This window comes from Macaca nemestrina, chromosome 10 (assembly GCF_043159975.1).
Source record: "Macaca nemestrina isolate mMacNem1 chromosome 10, mMacNem.hap1, whole genome shotgun sequence".
In the NCBI taxonomy this organism is placed as follows: Eukaryota; Metazoa; Chordata; class Mammalia; order Primates; family Cercopithecidae; genus Macaca; species Macaca nemestrina.
This window is the reverse complement of record NC_092134.1, coordinates 68,427,041-68,444,956: the sequence shown is the minus strand read 5'-3', so window position 1 is coordinate 68,444,956 and position 17,916 is coordinate 68,427,041. Positions and strand designations below refer to the sequence as shown.

Sequence of the window (17,916 nt, the reverse complement as noted above, 5' to 3'; positions counted from 1 at the left end):
GATGGACATTTGGGTTAGTTCCAAGTCTTTGCTATTGTGAATAGTGCCACAATAAACATATGTGTGCATGTGTCTTTACAGTAGCATGATTTATAATCCTTCGGGTACATACCCAGTAATGGGATGGCTGAGTCAAATGGTATTTCTAGTTCTAGATCCTTGAGGAATCACCACACTGTCTTCCACAATGGTTGAACTAATTTACACTCCCACCAACAGTGTAAAGCATTCCTATTTCTCCACATCCTCTCCAGTGTCTGTTGTTTCCTGACTTTCTAATGATTGCCATTCTAACTGGTATGAGATGGTATCTCCTTGTGGTTTTGATTTGCATTTCTCTGATGACCAGTGATGATGAGCATTTTTTCATGTGTCTGTTGGCTGCATAAATGTCTTCTTTTGAGAAGTGTCTGTTCATATCCTTTGCCCAGCTTTGATGGTTTTTTTTTTCTTGTAAATTTGTTTAAGTTCTTTGTAGATTCTGGATATTAGCCCTTTGTCAGATAGGTAGATTGCAAAATTTTTCTCCCATTCTGTAGGTTGCCTGTTCACTCTGATGGTATTTTCTTTTGCTGTGCAGAAGCTCTTTAGTTTAATTAGATCCCATTTGTCTATTTTGGCTTTTGTTGCCATTGCTTTTGGTGTTTTAGTCATGAAGTCTTTGCCCATGCCTATATCCTGAATGGTATTGCCTAGGTTTTTTTCTAGGGTTTTTATGGTTTTAGGTCTTACATTTAAATCTTTAATCCATCTTGAATTAATTTTTCTATAAGGTGTAAGGAAGGATTCCAGTTTCAGCTTTCTATATATGGCTAGCCAGGTTTCCCAGCACCATTTATTAAATAGGGAATCCTTTCCTCATTTCTTGTATCAGGTTTGTCAAATATCAGATGGTTGTAGATGTGTGGTATTATTTCTGAGGGCTCTGTTCTGCTCCATTGGTTTATATCTCTGTTTTGGTACCAGTACCATGCTGTTTTGGTTACTGTAGCCTTGTAGTATAGTTTGAAGTCAGGTAGGGTGATGCCTCCAGCTTTGTTCTTTTTGCTTAGGATGGTCTTGGCAATGCGGGCTCTTTTTTGATTCCATATGAACTTTAAATATAGTTTTTTCCAATTCTGTGAAGAAAGTCATTGGTAGCTTGATGGCAATGGCATTGAATCTATAAATTACCTTGGGCAGTCTGACCATTTTCACGATATTGATTCTTCCTATCAATGAGCATGGAATATTCTTTCATTTGTTTGTGTCCTCTTTTATGTCATTGAACAGTGGTTTGTAGTTCTTGAAGAGGTCCTTCACATCCCTTGTAAGTTGGATTCCTAGATATTCTATTCTCTTTGTAGCAATTGTGAATGGGAGTTCACTCATGATTTGGCTCTCTGTTTGTCTGTTATTGGTGTATAGGAATGCTTGTGATTTTTGCACATTGATTTTGTATCCTGAGACTTTGCTGAAGTTGCTTATCAGCTTATGGAGATTTTGGGCTGAGACAATGGGGTTTTCTAAATATAGAATCATGTCATCTGTAAACAGGGATAATTTGACTTCCTCTTTTCCTGATTGAATACTCTTTATTTCTTTCTCTTGCCTGATTGCCCTGGCCAGAACTTCCAACACTGTGTTGAATAGGAGAGGTAAGAGAGGGCATGCTTGTCTTCTGCCAGTTTTCAAAGGGAATGCTTCCAATTTTTGCCCATTCAGTATGATATTGGCTGTGGGTTTGTCATAAATAGCTCTTATTATTTTGAGATATGTTCCATCAATACCTAGTTTATTGAGTGTTTTTAGCATGAAGGGCTGCTGAATTTTGTTGAAGGCCTTTCCTGCATCTATTGAGATAATCATGTGGTTTTTGTCATTGGTTCTCTTTATATGATAGATTACATTTATTGATTTGTGCAAGTTGAACCAGCCTTGCATCCCAGGGATGAAGCCCACTTGATCATGGTGGATAAGCTTTTTGATGTGCTGCTGGATTCGGTTTGCCAGTATTTTACTGAGGATTTTCGCATTGATGTTCATCAGGGATATTGGTCTAAAATTCTCTTTTTTTGTTGCGTCTCTGCCAGGCTTTGGTATCAGGATGATGCTGGCCTCACAAAATGAGTTAGGGAGGATTCCCTAGAGGATTTGCCTAGAGGTGTTTATAGTATTCTCTGATGGTAGTTTGTATTTCTGTGGAATTGGTGGTGATATCCCCTTTATCCTTTCTTATTGTGTCTATTTGATTCTTCTCTCTTTTCTTCTTTATTAGTCTTGCTAGCGATCTATCTATTTTGTTGATCTCTTCAAAAAAGTAGCTCCTGAATTCATTGATTTTTTCAAGGGTTTTTTTGTGTCTCTATCTCCTTCAGTTCTGCTCTGATCTTAGATTTCTTGCCTTCTGCTAGCTTTTGAATGTGTTTGCTCTTGCTTCTCTAGTTCTTTTAATTGTGAAGTTAGGGTGTTGATTTTAGATCTTTCCTGCTTTCTCTTGTGGGCATTTAGTGCTATAAATTTTCCTCTATACACTGCTTTAAACGTGTCCCAGAAATTCTGGTACGTTGTGTCTTTGTTCCATTGGTTTCAAAGAACATCTTTATTTCCGCCTTCATTTTGTTATTTACCCAGTACTCAATCAGGAGCAGATTTTTCAGCTTCTATGTCATTGTATGGTTTTGAGTGAGTTTCTTAATCCTGAGTTTCAATTTGATTGCACTGTGGTCTGAGAGACAGTTTTTTGTAATTTCTGTTCTTTGAAATACTGAGGACTGTTTTACTTCCAATTTTGTGGTCAATTTTAGAATAAGTGTGATGTGTTGCTGAGAAGAATGTATGTTCTATTGATTTGGGGTGGAGAGTTCTATAGATGTCTATTAGGTCTGCTTGGTGCAGAGATGAGTTCAATTCCTGGATATCCCTGCCAACTTTCTGTCTCGTTGATCTGTCTAATGTTGACAGTGCGGTGTTAAAGTCTCCCATTATTATTGTGTGGGAGTCTAAGTCTCTTTGTAGGTCTCTAAGGAATTGCTTTATGAATCTGGGTGCTCCTGTATTGGGTGCATATATATTTAGGATCGTTAGCTTTTCTTGTTGAATCCCCGTACCATTAAGTAAGGCCTTCTTTGTCTCTTTTGATCTTTGTTGGCTTAAAGTCTGTTTTATCAGAGACTAGGATTGCAACCCCCGCTTTTTTTCGTTTTCCATTTGCTTGGTAGATCTTCCTCCATCCCTTTATTTTGAGCCTATGTATGTCTCTGCACATGGGATGGGTCTCCTGAATACAGCACACTGATGGGTCTTGACTCTATCCAATTTGCCAGTCTTTGTCTTTTAACTGGGGCAATTAGCCATTTACATTAAGGTTAATATTGTTATGTGTGAATTTGATCCTGCAAGTATGATACTTGCTGGTTATTTAGACTGTTATTTGATGCAGTTTCTTCATAGCATCGATGGCCTTTACAATTTGGCATGTTTTTGCCGTGGCTGGTACCGGTTGTTCCTTTCCATGTTTAGTGCTTCCTTCAGGAGCTCTTGTAAAGCAGGCCTGGTGGTGACAAAATCTCTCAGCATTTGCTTGTCTGTAAAGGATTTTATTTCTCCTTCACTTATGAAGCTTAGTTTGACTGAATATAAAATTCTGGGTTGAAAATTCTTTTCTTTAAGAATGTTGAATATTGGCCCCCACTCTCTTCTGGCTTGTAGGGTTTCTGCAGAGAGATCCGCTGTTAGTCTGATTGGTTTCCCTTTATGGGTAACCCGACCTTTCTCTCTGGCTGCCGTTAACATTTTTTCCTTCATTTCAACCTTGGTGAATCTGACAATTATGTGTCTTGGGGTTGCTCTTCTCGAGGAATATCTTTGTGGTGTTCTCTGTATTTTCTGAATTTGAATGTTGGCCTGTCTTGCTAGGTTGGGGAAATTCTCCTGGATAATATCCTGAAGAGTGTTTTCTAACTTGGTTCCATTCTCCCTGTCACTTTCAGGTACACCAATCAAATGCAGATTTGGTCTTTTCACATAGTCCCATATTTCTTGGAGGCTTTGTTCGTTTCTTTTTACTGTTTTTTCTCTAATCTTGTGTTCTTGCTTTATTTTATTATTTTGATCTTTAATCACTGATATCCTTTTTTCTACTTGATCGAATTGGCTGTTGGAGCTTGTGCATGCATCATGAAGTTCTCGTGCTGTGGTTTTCAGCTCCATCAGGTCATTTAAGGTCTTCTCTACACTGTTTATTCTACTTAGCCATTCGTCTAACCTTTTTTCAAGGTTTTTAGCTTCCTTTCAACGGGTTAGAACATGCTCCTTTAGCTTGGAGAAGTTTGTTATTACCGACCTTCTGAAACCTACTTCTGTCAACTTGCCAAACTCATTCTCCATCCAGTTTTGTTCTGTTGCTGGAGAGGAACTGCAATCTTTGAGGGAGAAGAAGTGCTCTGGTTTTTGGAATTTTCAGCTTTTCTGCTCTGGTTTCTCCCCATCATTGTGGTTTTATCTACCTTTGGTCTTTGATGTTGGTGACCTACAAATGGGGTTTTGGTGTGGATGTCCTTTTTTGTTGTTGTTGATGTTGATGCTATTCCTTTCTGTTTGTTAGTTCTCCTTCTAACAGTCAGGTCCCTCAGCTGCAGGTCTGTTGGAGTTTGCTGGAGGTCTATTCCAGACCCTGTTTGACTGGTTATCACCAGCAGAGGCTGCAGAACAGCAAATATTGCGGAACAGCAAACATTGCTGCCTGATCCTTCCTCTGGAAGCTTAGTCCAAGAAGGGCCTGTGTGAGGTGTCTGTCGGCCCCTACTGGGAAGTATCTCTTAGGCTACACAGGGGTCAGGGACCCACTTGAAGAGGCAGTCTGTCCATTCTCAGAGCTTGAATGCCATGCTGGGATAACCAATGCTCTCTTCAGAGCTGTCAGACAGGGACATTTAAGTCTGCAGAAGTTGTCTGCTGCCCTTTGTTCTGCTATGCCCTGCCCACAGAGGTGGAGTCCAGAGAGGCAGTGGGCCTTGCTGAGCTGCGGTGGGCTCTGCCCAGTTTGAGCTTCCTGAAAGCTTTGTTTACTACTCAAGTCTCAGCAATAGGGGAGGCTTCTCCCCCTGCCAGGCTGCAACCTTGCATGTTGATCTCAGACTGCTGCGCTAGCAGTGAGCTAGGCTCTGCGGGTGTGGGACCCACTGAGCCAGGCACAGGAGGGAAACCTCTGGTCTACCAGTTGCTAAGACTGTGGGACAAGAGCAGTATTTTGGCAGGAGTGTACCATTCCTCCTGGTACAGTCTGTCATGGCTTCCCTTGGCTAGGAAAGGGAAATCCCCTGACCCCTTGTGCTTCCCTGGTGAGGTGTAATGCCCTTCTCTGCTTCAGCTTGCCATCTGTGGGCTGCACCCACTGTCCAACGAGTCCCGATGAGATGAACCAGGTACCTCGGTTGGAAATGCAGAAATCATCCATCTTCTGTGTCAATTTTGCTAGGAGCTGCGGACCAGAGCTGTTCTTATTTGGCCATCTTGGAGGCCTCTGACAATTTCCATCTTTGAACTGGAAATTTAATCCATTTATACTTATTGTAATTACTGATATATCTGTTTTTGTTGTTTTGGTCATTATTTCACTTTGTTCCAAATTTTGTGTTTTTTAAAACATGCTTTTTACTTAAGAAAATAGACATCTATATCTTCCCCTAAACAAGGTAAGAATTCTACACACTCTTAGAATCATAAAACTCTCTTCCTGCTTTTCTCCATCTCAATTCTACCATGTCAATATTATCTAGAAATTTAAATATAAGTTATTTGGATAAAAGATATAGTGACAGATTCTTAATGCTCAGGTTTTTGTTTTTGTTTTTAATCTGGATAGCAATAGTCAAAATAATTTTGTATTTTGTTTAATGCTCAGCTCATTTAACTTTTGTATCTAACAAACATTTGAAAACATATACAGTAATTTAAAGAATATTTTGTAACACACTTAAATCTACTAACATATCAGCAACAGAGATTTAATTAGTTTTTGTTGTTGCTGTTATCCTGTTATTTTTTCCTTCTTGGTTTTACAGCTTCTGCAAACAAGCTTCTCTAACTCTACGTCTCCACCAAATGAGGTACTTCTGCATCTACTTCTGCTCAGAGAACTGCCTAGGTGGTCAACCAAGGTGAGAAGATTCCTACTATGTCACCAGAGTATCTCTGGTTTTTGTGTTTAGACAATGGATAATTTAATTTGTTGATGTTATGGAAGACACAGTGGATAAATGGGACAACATTTTAGAAGAGTTGGTCCAGAGCCTGAGCAGTTAAGCAGTGGCTCAACTGTCTATGCTTTAGAAAGGTTTATAAAGTTGAGAGGGAAAACATTGCAGTAGATTACAAAGGATCTAACTGAAATGTAATATTTCCTTAAGTATAAATATAGTGTATTAGCTGTTGCTGCACAAAAAATAATCAAAAACATCTTAATTGCATACAAAAAAGTCTTTCCTTCCTTCCTTCCTTCCTTGCTTCCTTCCTTCCTTCCTTCTTTGATGGAGCAATCCCAACTCACTGCAACCTCTGCCTTGTGAGTTCAAGTGATTCTCCTGGCTCAGCCTACTGGGTAGCTGGTATTACACGTGCCTCCACACCCATCCTTCTTTCTTATGCATCTATGTATAGGTCAGCTGGAATAGCTCTTCAGATCTCAGGTAGGCTTCCTCATGCATTGAAGAACTGTTTAACCTAGAGAGGGCTCAGCTGGTTGATTCTGTCTTTCACTGCAGTTTTGTAGGTTGGTTAGGCAGCTCTGTGTCAAGTATCTGTCATCCTCCTTAGACCAATGGGCCAGTCTGGACATGCTTTTCCTATGGTAAAGGAAAATACATTAAGAGCCGTGAAAAAACATGAGGCCTCTTAAGGCTTAGGCTCAGAACTGGCACGTGATCACTTTTGCCTATATTTATTTGGCCAAATCAAGTCACATGGCTGAGTTCAAAGCCTGGGGTTGGAGGAATACATTCTACATTTGCAGGAGGAACTACCAAGTCACAAAGTAAAAAGTATGGATCCAAAGGCAAAACTATGGAGACAGTAAACGAATCAATGGTTGCCGGTGGAGTGAAGGTGGTGGAGGAAAGATGAACAAGCAGAGCACAAGGGATTTTTAGGGCAGTAAAAATATACTCTGTATGATGCTATAATGGTGGATACATGTTGTTATACATTAGTTCAAAACCAGAGAACATAAAACAGCAAGGGTGAATCCGAATGTAAACAACGAACTTGGGTGATTATGATGTGTCAATGTAGTTGCTTTGATTGTAACAAAAGTACCTCTCTGGTGGGGGATGTTGATAATGGGGGAAGCTATTCATATGTGGGGCATAGAGTATATGGAATATCTTCCTTTTGAGTTTTTGTGAACCCAAAACTGCTCTAAAAAAATAAAGTTTTCTGGCCCAGCATGGTGGCTCACACCTATAATCCCAGCATTTTGGGAGGCCAAGGAGGGTGAATCGCTTGAGCCCAGGAGTCCAAGACCAGTCTGGGAAACATGGCTAAACCCCATCTCTCCAAAAAAAAAAAAAAAAAAAAAAAATTAGCTGAGCATGGTGGCACACACCTGTGGTCCTAGCTACTCAGGATGTTGAGGTGGGAGGATTGCCTGAGCATGGGAGGCTGAGGCTGCAGTGAACTGTCATCACGCCACTGTACTCCAGCCTGGGCAATAGTGAGACCCTGTCTCAAAAAATATAAATACATAAAATAAGATAAAGTCTTTTCAAAATCCAAAAAGTGTGAATCAAGAAGCAGTGAAAAACGGGATACTAATTGAGTTTGCCACAACAACAAACCATAGAAGTTTAGGCAGTATCAATGGCTTTGCCACCAATAGAAATCAAAGATATTGTGATATCACATTATAGTTGTTTCAGATGTCTCAAAATACTATTTTTGCTAATCACAACATTGATATTGGGATTGTTATTAATCCCAATGTGGTGAGACTTCCAAGAGTCAAGGTCTACCTGTCTGCAGATACTCAGTGATATAGTTGGTCAACAGTTGGGCAGCTCTCTGCCTAGTGGTTATTTCAGCACCAAACACTGAGGTCAACCTAGACATCTATGTTGCTCTCTAGTATTCTTTTTTTGGTATGTGAAGATTTGTTTATTGCTATATGGAAAGAGGTAAGATAAGGACCATCCCAAAGTTTAAAGTTCCTATTCAAATGAAGACCAACATTTACAGTCTTCATTTACACTGCTGTCTTTAAAAATAAAAATTAACTTTAACTTGCCTATGCCTTTGTAATCTTTTATTTTACACATTTAAAAACATTATTCTGACAAGGCATTTCATAAGCTTCATGCTAGCGCCAAAGGGTCCCATGACACAAAGGGTTGAAAAAGCCTCTACTCTATATGCTTATTATCATCTAGCCCTTCTTAGAGACTCATTCTTTATATAAACCAGCCTGCTACAGCTGTATTATGGGCTATTGAGCCAGAGTATTCAGTGGGCAGGAACATGGCCTGACTCCTTACTGGACACACAGTGTGAGACTAATTCCTAAGGGAAAATAACCTGACAAAAGAGTGAATAGTAGAGGCTGTGTGGTCTTCTGCCCCACCCTCACAGACAGATTCTCTTGCAGAGATAATCTTATAAGTTTCGGGCTTTTAAATTTTTTTCTTTTTTTTTTTGTTTAAATATTTTCATTTAACCAACTGGTGTCAGAAATGGGATCTGAGGTAGAACCTTAGTGACTTCCAGGAGGACTAAGTGACCAAATGAAGGTACCAACCAGGCCCAAGTGTGCCCATTGATCTCTTGTAGCAACTGAGATTGTGATTGAATTCTCTTTCAGATTTCAAGTTCCACAAATTTGTATTTTGAACTTTCTGAGTTTATTTGGACATTTTAAAATTTGGACTGGGCTTGGAAGTCATGACAGAAATAGCACTGGGTTCTGTAGGGAGACCTCAGGTGTCTGACTGGGTCAGATAGAAACTGAACTGGGTTCAGTAGGTAGGTGAGGTTACTAGGAGACAGAGAATCATAGGTTCCTCTGGATCTAAGGAGTCTAGAACTCCTGCATTTGGAACTCCAGCCAATTTAATGTTTAAGCACTCTGGACCCAGGACTGTACTTTTCAAAAAAATAAAAAATAAAAAAATAAACCTTACCAAAGGTAACCTAGAATTACAGTGACCACAGTGGGAAAGTTTTAACCTGATGCGGGAAGTCAGGGACCCCTAACAGAGGGACCAGCTGGAGCCGTGGCAGAGGAACATAAATTGTGAAGATTTCATGGACATTTATCACTTCCCTAATAATACTCTTATAATTTCTTATGCCTGTCTTTACTTTAACCTCTTAATCCCATCATTTTCGTAAGCTGAGAATGTATGTCATCTCAGGACCACTATTGTACAAATTGATTGTAAAACTTGTGTGTTTGAACAATATGAAATCAGTGCACCTTGAAAAAGAACAGAGTAACAGCAATTTTCAGGGATAAAGGGAAGATAACCATAAGGTCTGACTGCCTGTGGGGTTGGGCAGAATAGAGCCATATTTTTCTTCTTGCAGAGAGCCTATAAATGGACATGCAAGTAAAAGAGATATTGCTGAGTTCTTTTCCCAGCAAGGAATACCCTGGGGAAGGAATGCATTCCTGAGGGGAGGTCTATAAATGGCTGCTCTGGGAGTGTCTGTCTTATGCGGTTGAGATAAGGACTGAAATACATTCTGGTCTCCTGCAGTACCCTCAGGCTTACTAGGATTGGGAAATTCCAGCCTGGTAAATTTTGGTCAGACCAGTTCTCTGCTCTAGAACCCTGTTTTCTGTTAAGATGTTTATCAAGACAATATATGCACAGCGGGACATAGACACTCATCAGTAATTCTAATTTTGCCTTTGCCTTGTGATCTTTATTCCCTTTTGAAGCATGTGATCTTTGTGACCTACTCCCTGTTTGTACAACCCCTCCCCTTTTAAAATCCCTAATAAAAACTTGCTGGTTTTGCGGCTCAGGGGGCATCATGGACCTACCAACATGTGATGTCACCCCCGGCGACCCAGCTGTAAAATTCCTCTCTTTGTACTCTTTCTCTTTATTTCTCAGACCGGTCAACACTTAGGGAAAACAGAAAGAACCTACATGGAAATACTGGGGGTGGGTTCCCCCAATATAAACCTAGACAAAATTGTTCACTTGTGAGCTGCATTAGAAAAGAGGATCCAAAATGTTTCAGAAACAAAGGAATCCTTTTTTTTTAAACTGGTACTCAGAGCTTTCCAAAAGATTGAATGAATACAAAATTGTCACTCTAAAAGACTCTTTACAAAAGGTGAACAGGCACATATCTTTATAGTAGCTACAACAGTTGTAGGGACCAAGAAGATCTTCTTGTATATATTTTAAACCAAAACCAAAGAATCCCAAATGAAAGAACCCTGTGCCCTAAGACATTTGCCTTTATTATAAACAGCCAGGCTGTTGGAAAAAAAAGTATCAATTTTTACACCAGGCATCTGACGGACCCATTCCTTTTGGCTTGGACTGATTCCCGACTAGAGGAATCTTCCAAAGGCTTCACTCCTGAGACAATCATCAACTAATCTCTCAGAAATTTAAAAAAAAAGAATATTTCTTTGGTAGGGATTTAAAATCAAGTCTTAAAGATCCTCATGTCTAATTGACTATTTCCAGAAAAATACTTGTAAGAATTATTGGTCTCTATTTTTTTCTATTTGATCTGATGGAAACCTCTCTCTCTGCTGGGAACTTCTCAGATGATTAAAACCCCTCTTCTCAAACCCCTGCAGACTGTATGATCTGCCAACTATGTCCACCTTTTTCTTGTTGTCATGATCTTTGGTATGCCCCAAAACTCTTGGAAAAACAACAACAACAAGACAACTGATTGGTTTGTCATTCAATCTTGAAAACAAACAAACAAACAACAAACAAGAAAAGAACAAACCAGTCTCTAACAATAAGGCAAGACTAGAAATATCCATGTTGAGTCCAGGTGTACAAAATGCTTGTCTTAGCCTTCCATGGGCTCCACCCACTCAATATTCCAGTGAAAAGACACAAACTTTGTTTTTGGGAAAGAATGGATAGGCCCTTGGAAGAATAGATGGTGGTTTGTGACAAAGTCAGTCTGTGGTGGACTTCTGGCCTCCTCTCCTGTGATTTTGGGATTTTCTACATGGACCCTTTGGATGCTTCCATCTGGAAACTTCTCCTTGCAGAGAGAGAGATATTAAACTAATTGGGCTTATTTTATGTATTAAATTATATGGGAAGCATTGTCAAATAAGTAATGCTAAACCTCCATTAAGTTATATTTGTATGATTATTTTATTAATATGTGCTTCAGAAATTCTATGAAATTCATAGAAATCTAATCATCCTGATATAACACTATCATTCTTAATTCTAGTTATTATCTTAAAATGTTGTATGCAGCAATAACCAAATTTCCTTATCAATTACATAATCATTGTAATTATCTCTCATTAGATCTTTAAAAATGGCCACTTAAATTATATGGTTTTGTCATTCACAGAGGGATAATTGTTTACTCTGGTATCTTCCTAAGAAACTGTACACCTAAATTGTTTTGTCTTCAAGGAGATTCAAAGAAAGGACTCTAACAAGTTTCTGATAACTTTAAGATCATACCATTAAACTAGGTAAGAATTTCCAGAACTCTAATGAAGAATCTGGTTCATAAAACTGCTAATCCAACATCAAGCAGAACAATAATTAATTAAATGCCAAGGAAATTCTTTGGCAGATTTTCATGCTAAATCAGCCAGTACTGAAATTGTTAAGATAGGCAATTTAAATGAACACCATAAGATTGATCCAAGTCAAATTATATCTATGATAATATTTACTTATTTGAGATGGAGTCTTGCTCTGTTTCCCAAGGCTAGAGTACAGTGGTGCCGATCTTCGCTCACTGCAACCTCTGCCTCGTGGGTTCAAGTGATCCTCCTGCCTCAGTCTCCTGAGTAGCTGGGATTATAGGCATATGCCACCACACCTGGCTAATTTTGTAGTTTTAGTAGAGATGGGGTTTCACCATGTTGGCCAGGCTGGTCTTGAACTCCTGGCCTCAAGTGATCTGCCTGCCTCGGCCTCCCAAAGTGCTGGGATTACAGCCCTGAGCCACCACATCCAGCCTGATAATCTATTTAATAAACAGTGCTGTGTACCTGAATTGGTATTTAAGAGGATGTAAATCCGATATTAAGCGTAATCTATTGGAGAGCTTGGATGGCCATCTGGTCCTTTCTGAGTCCTTAAAGCTTTCATTATTAGAAATGCTTGTCACTATTAGAAATGCTCTATAACTCATCATGGAGTAGAAAAAATGATCCAAATTATGGAAAATTATTGGTGTGGTGACTGTTCAAAAATTGCTAAAATGGTTTATAACCAATGTTTGGTCTGTCAAATCCATAATCCCAAGAAGACAATCAAAAATTCAGGTGGTAAATTTCTGCTACCTGATGGGCCATCTGAACATTTATAAAGGGATTTTATCCAGTTGTCACCTTCCATGGGATATGAATATGTTCTTGTAATGGTCTATGTTCTCTGGTCGCATAGAAGCTTTCCATACAGGAAGACCAATATTATAACAATAGCTAAAATATTATCAGAACTGTGTTTCCTTTATATTGCTGGAGAGGTACCCATTTTGCTAGAAAAGTTATAAAGCAAATAAGGTGTAATGAACACAATGGCATTATCATTGTCCCTATTATCCTTGGTCTTCTGGAAAGGTTGAAAGGAAAAATAGCATCTTAAAGCTGAAATTGGGAACATTAACTAACTAGATTGGATTGCCTTAGCTAAAGGTATTACTATTGGCCTTGATGGCAATCAGATCCACCCTCAGTGGAAAACATACATTGATCCCTTATGAAATAGTCAATGGAAGGTCTATGCCCCTAATAATAGGGCCTCTCAGTCTCCTAAACTCTGATATGACTAAATTCTTCAAGGTTTTAATTTTTAAAGCAAAGTATATTTTTGGCAGATAAAGGAAGATTTTCATGATTCACTGACTGAGGATAATCAAATCCTTCACAATCTAGAACCTAGACATTGGGTCTTTGGAAAGGACATCAGAGAAAGACTGCCATTAAGCTCCATTGGAAGAGACCATATCAAGTTCTTTTCTGCAGCAAACCATCAGGGTCTCAAGTCTTGAATCTACGTCTCTCAATTCAAAAGTGCTCCTCCAGACTCCTGGAACTGTATACCTATTGGAGACTCTAAGGTAAAGCTGACCAGGGAAGATTTCCCCCAGAAGCAAATGGCATCCTAGACATCGACAGCTTTCCTAAGATTGTGGATCAAGACTTCTCTGCCATCATGAAAGCCTTGTCTTTTCCCTTTCTTCCCAATTTCCTGCTGTCCCAGTCCCTTCCTTTTACTTATAGGAAAATCCATGGGACCATAATCTGTGGATGACTTTAGCTAAGTCTTACGCTCTAGTACAGAAAGAGAGCAATTGTTGGGTTTATGAAGATAAGCTAGTTTCCACGAGGAAAGATTCCAGTGGCATTCCTGGGGGCTCACTCTTGGTACTAGTGGGATACTGGTAGTATGGAATTTGAAAGTAATCCATAAATTGAGAAAAATCTTGGGTTTGACCAACCAGTCCCACCAGGGGTTCGGGTGAGTAAAAGTCATCTTCTGAAAACACTTAATAAAACATCATGCAGTTTTAGATCCTGTTTATTTAAACACTGCCACCAAATACATAAAGGAAATTTCTCAGAGCAAAGAAACATATGACATGTTTATAGGAGCAGCAAACCACTGGTTTGCAGGCAAGCTTGGCTTTTCCAAAGTGTTCTAAACTTTATGCTCTTCTAATGGGTCTCCAGATTACTATGTTAACAAGATAATGACAACATTGGATACCTCTTTAAATCAGCTAACTGCAGTTCTTAATCATTATCACATCCTGAACAAAGACTATGACCAATTGTACTCAAATCCTTTTGAGCTGCCTATGCCTGAACTTTGATTTGGATCAAACTGATTTGGTTCAGAGGCTCCTGTTAGGGAGTACACCTCAGGCTTTTGGTATTTTTGGTATTGTCCTCATAATAGGTCCCCTGGTGTACCGTATCCTTTCAAGTCTTAAATATACGTATGCAGCCATCCACTGAGTGTTGAATTGTCTCACTTTGACTAGATCATCAAGAACATAAAGAATTATTCAACTGATGTGATGTCATGACTTGTGAATTTCATGCTGAGACCAAATAAATTTATTTATGATGGTGACAGAGAGTTTTCATCAATGCCCTAGATTTTGAGAGGTGGCATCATTAAACTAAATTTGGGGGGATTGTTAAACTAAATTTGACCTGAGAATGCCTCCATACCTGAGTCCTTACTAATGAAATGCAATGTAACTTAGTACTTACACTAACTGAAAACCTAACTTAGGCATATGCTTTTGTCACAAATCAGTCACAGCCAATCACAGCAGTTGAGCTTCAGTCAATCACAGGCAGCCAACTCATCAGACCATGTTTACATAAGGCAAATGCTGAATAAGGCAAACACCAGGTGTAATCAATGGAGGTCTGTACCTCACTTCCGTTTTCTCTTCATAAATGCTATCTGACCACGTTGCAGGCTGAAGTTTCTCTGAACCTGTTCTAGTTTTGATGTCTGCCCAACTTGTGAATTGTTCTTTGTTCAATTAGACTCTGTTAAATTTAATTTGTCTGAAGTTTTCCTTTTAACAACTGAAGCATGCAGCAGGTCTGACATCATTAGGCAATTGAAATTCTCTTTCCTGCAGAGCTAAGACTCTGCCTCCTGCCTGATTCTCAAAGCAGAGCTCCAGGGAGCAGCAACACTAATTGTATAGGGCTGGCATACTAGAGAAAACCGATTTGCTACCCCAGTGTAGGGCTTTTTCTAACTTCCCTCCAAAAGGAAATATACTAGAGCCCTGCTCACTCCCTGAGGTACTGTCTTCACTAAGGTATGATGCTTGTTCATGGATTAACGTGTTTTCCCTCCAGATATATGTTTCTACTTAAAATGCAGAAAGTGTTTTAATGTGGAGGAATGACCCTAATGATAGAAGTTTTAATAAGTCAAATGAGCAGAAAGGCAAGACAATATAACAAAAAGAGCACCAGTTTTGGCATAGCAGGCACTCAATAAATGTAAGTTCCACTTCTTTCCTTATGCTGAGTATCTCCTGATTACCTAGCACTATGGTAAATACCCAAGAAACTCTAAGATATAAACCTTTTGTTTGAGAAGGCTTTATTTGTACTGATGAGATGATATGGGAAAATACTTTCTTTTTCTCTAAATACTATTATCTTGTAGGCAGCAGACTGGCCAATACAAATAATTTAAACTTTAGAGAGAAAAGAAAAAGCCAGTCATCTGCTGTGTAGTCTACGCAGTCTCAAAACAGCAGCTGAGTTTTTTGACGGAACTCTTCTGGGTATTGGAAGGCAGACTAAATACTTTACTTGCTGCCCAGCAACACGAAGATGGAAAACACATCTTCTGATTAATTAAAAGCAAAAGGTTGGAACTACTTACCTTTCCATTCTTTAATTAACAAAGCCCACAGGCCACATGAGGAAGTAATAACACTCATTATGTTGTGATGAAGGACTGTGATGGTGAGTTAAGTCAGATGGGACTCCAGGCACGATTCCCTTCAAGGCTTCCCCAAGACGTGCCCCGAATGTAGACAGATCCTTACTTGTTGAAGTACTGTGTCTCACCAGTGCTGGCATATGCTTCTTCAGAGAGTGCATTCCCTTTTGCAAGGGAAAGAAAAGTCCTTAAAACAAAAGGTTATATTTTAATTAAGCCAAGGCATCCTTTCTGCAATTTCCTTTATTGAAATAATACCTCCTTTGATTTGTATCTGTTGGTGTTAGTCTTTGGAACAAAAATCATTGATCCCTTCCAGGCAGAACTGTCCCATCTGAATGATCAAAAGCCTTGCTAGCTGACATACAAACCAACAAATTGTTTTCTTTTTGTCCTTTAAATCTCCCAGGAAGCACCTTTTAAAGATAGTCTTCATTCCCCAGGCTTTGCTCACCATCCTTCATGCCAGTGGGTGGTCTCAAGGAATTTGAGCAAATGGCAAACACTCATTCTACCTGCAGGTGGAAGACTGACCCCCCACCTCTCAAATTCCTCCAGACTCCTTGGAGGGTTTTTTCTTTCTGTGTCACCAACATACCGCTGAAATTTGTTAGTCAAATAGCTTTCTACCCATGAGGAAAGTGAGCTTTGATATGTATTTGCTTCTCATTCAACTATAGCAGCACCAGTTAAGATGCTGCCTCCACATGAATGTAAATGAAAAATAAAACAGCAGGCTCAGTTTTCATTCTAAAGTCCACTCTCTGATGGGAGTAAGAAATAACTCAATAGCATTAGTATGGAACACTGGGTGTCAGGATTTTTGCCCTCATTTCCCTTTTTTTTTTTTTGGAAACTAAATTCAGTACCTCTATTATCTTTAAGAATCAGGGATACTGATGATATTTTCCCCCCAGTAAAGAAAATAAGGGCCTATAAAAATACTCTTTTTAATGCTCTCAAGGGGAAATGCTGAATTGAGAAGCAATTGGGTTTTCTAGAAGTCCAACAAATGTACAAAGTGGCTCTCTGATGGAATACCTAGAGAAAATCCTTGCTTCTTCATGTGAAAGTTTGCATTCACCAAGTCTGATTGTGTAATAGAGGTTACCCTTTTTAAATTAAATGAATTCTAAACAAAATTTTACTTACATTTCCATTTTTGCTTTTTTTTTTAAGAATGGAGTGATTGAGTCTTTTTAGGAAATTTTTACACTTCGTGGCTAACTTTGCATGCCACATTGCAGCATGCTGTAAGTTTTATAGCTCTTGTTAGCAGTAGAAATGCTGACGCTTCTATGATTATAGTGGTCCAACTACAGTGCTATAATTTCTGTCACTGAAAAACCTCACGCTGCTAAAACCTTGAAGATGATCTGAATTGTAGATGGTTTTAAAACTGGTTTAGGCAATCCCGTTACTGGGCATATGCCCGAAGGAACATAAATCATTCTATTATAGAGATACATGTGCACATACGTTCATTGCGGCACTATTCACAATAGCAAAGACATGGAGTCAACCCAAATGCCCATCAATGATAGACTGGATAAAGAAAATGGAGTACATGTACACCATGGAATACTATGCAGGCAAAAAAGGAATGAGACCATGCCGTTTACAGGAACGTGGATGGAGCTGGAAGCCATTATTCTCAACAAACTCACAAAGGAACAGGAAACCCAATACTGTGTGTTGTCACTTATAAGAACAATGAGAACACGTGGACACATGGGGGGAAACAACACATACTGGGGCCTGCCAGGGGAGGGGCGTGTGGGGAGGGAAAGCATCGGGAAGAATGCTAATACATACTGGGCTTAATACCTGGGTAATGGTAAGGGAGGAGGTCACCCCTCATATTGTCTTATGCCCAATTTCTGCCTCCAAAGAAAGAACAAGTAAAAACTAAAAGGCAGAAGTGGAATCCACAGGCAGCACTGTGCGCTGGGCCTGGTAGTCAAAAATCAGCCCCTGACCTAATTGCTTGTGTTACCTATAGATTCCAGACATTGTATGGAAAAGCATCATGAAAATCCCTGTCCTGTTCTGTTCCTTTCTGATTACCGGTACATGCAGCCCGCAGTCACGTACTCCCTGCTTGCACAATTGATCACGACCCTCTCACGCAGACCCCCTTAGAGTTGTAAGCCCTTAAAAGGGACAGGAATTGCTCACTCAGGGAGATCAGTTTTTGAGACGTGAGTCCACCGATGCTCCCAGCTGAATAAAGCCCTTCCTTCTTTGACTCAGTGTCTGAGGGTTTTTTTCTGTG

The 17,916-nt window shown here is 39.4% G+C and overlaps 1 long non-coding RNA gene across 1 annotated transcript in view; it reads right to left on the bottom strand.

Moving 5' to 3' along the window:
* Positions 1-15,596, bottom strand: part of LOC139356547 (uncharacterized) — an 88,987-nt gene extending 73,391 nt beyond the window's left edge. Inside the window, exons 1-2 of the long non-coding RNA XR_011608550.1 lie at positions 15,582-15,596; positions 5,410-5,524 (exon numbers count right to left, since the gene is read on the bottom strand). This is a non-coding gene — a long non-coding RNA (uncharacterized lncRNA). The remainder of the gene's footprint in view (positions 1-5,409; positions 5,525-15,581) is intronic.
* Positions 15,597-17,916: the final 2,320 nt, after the last annotated feature.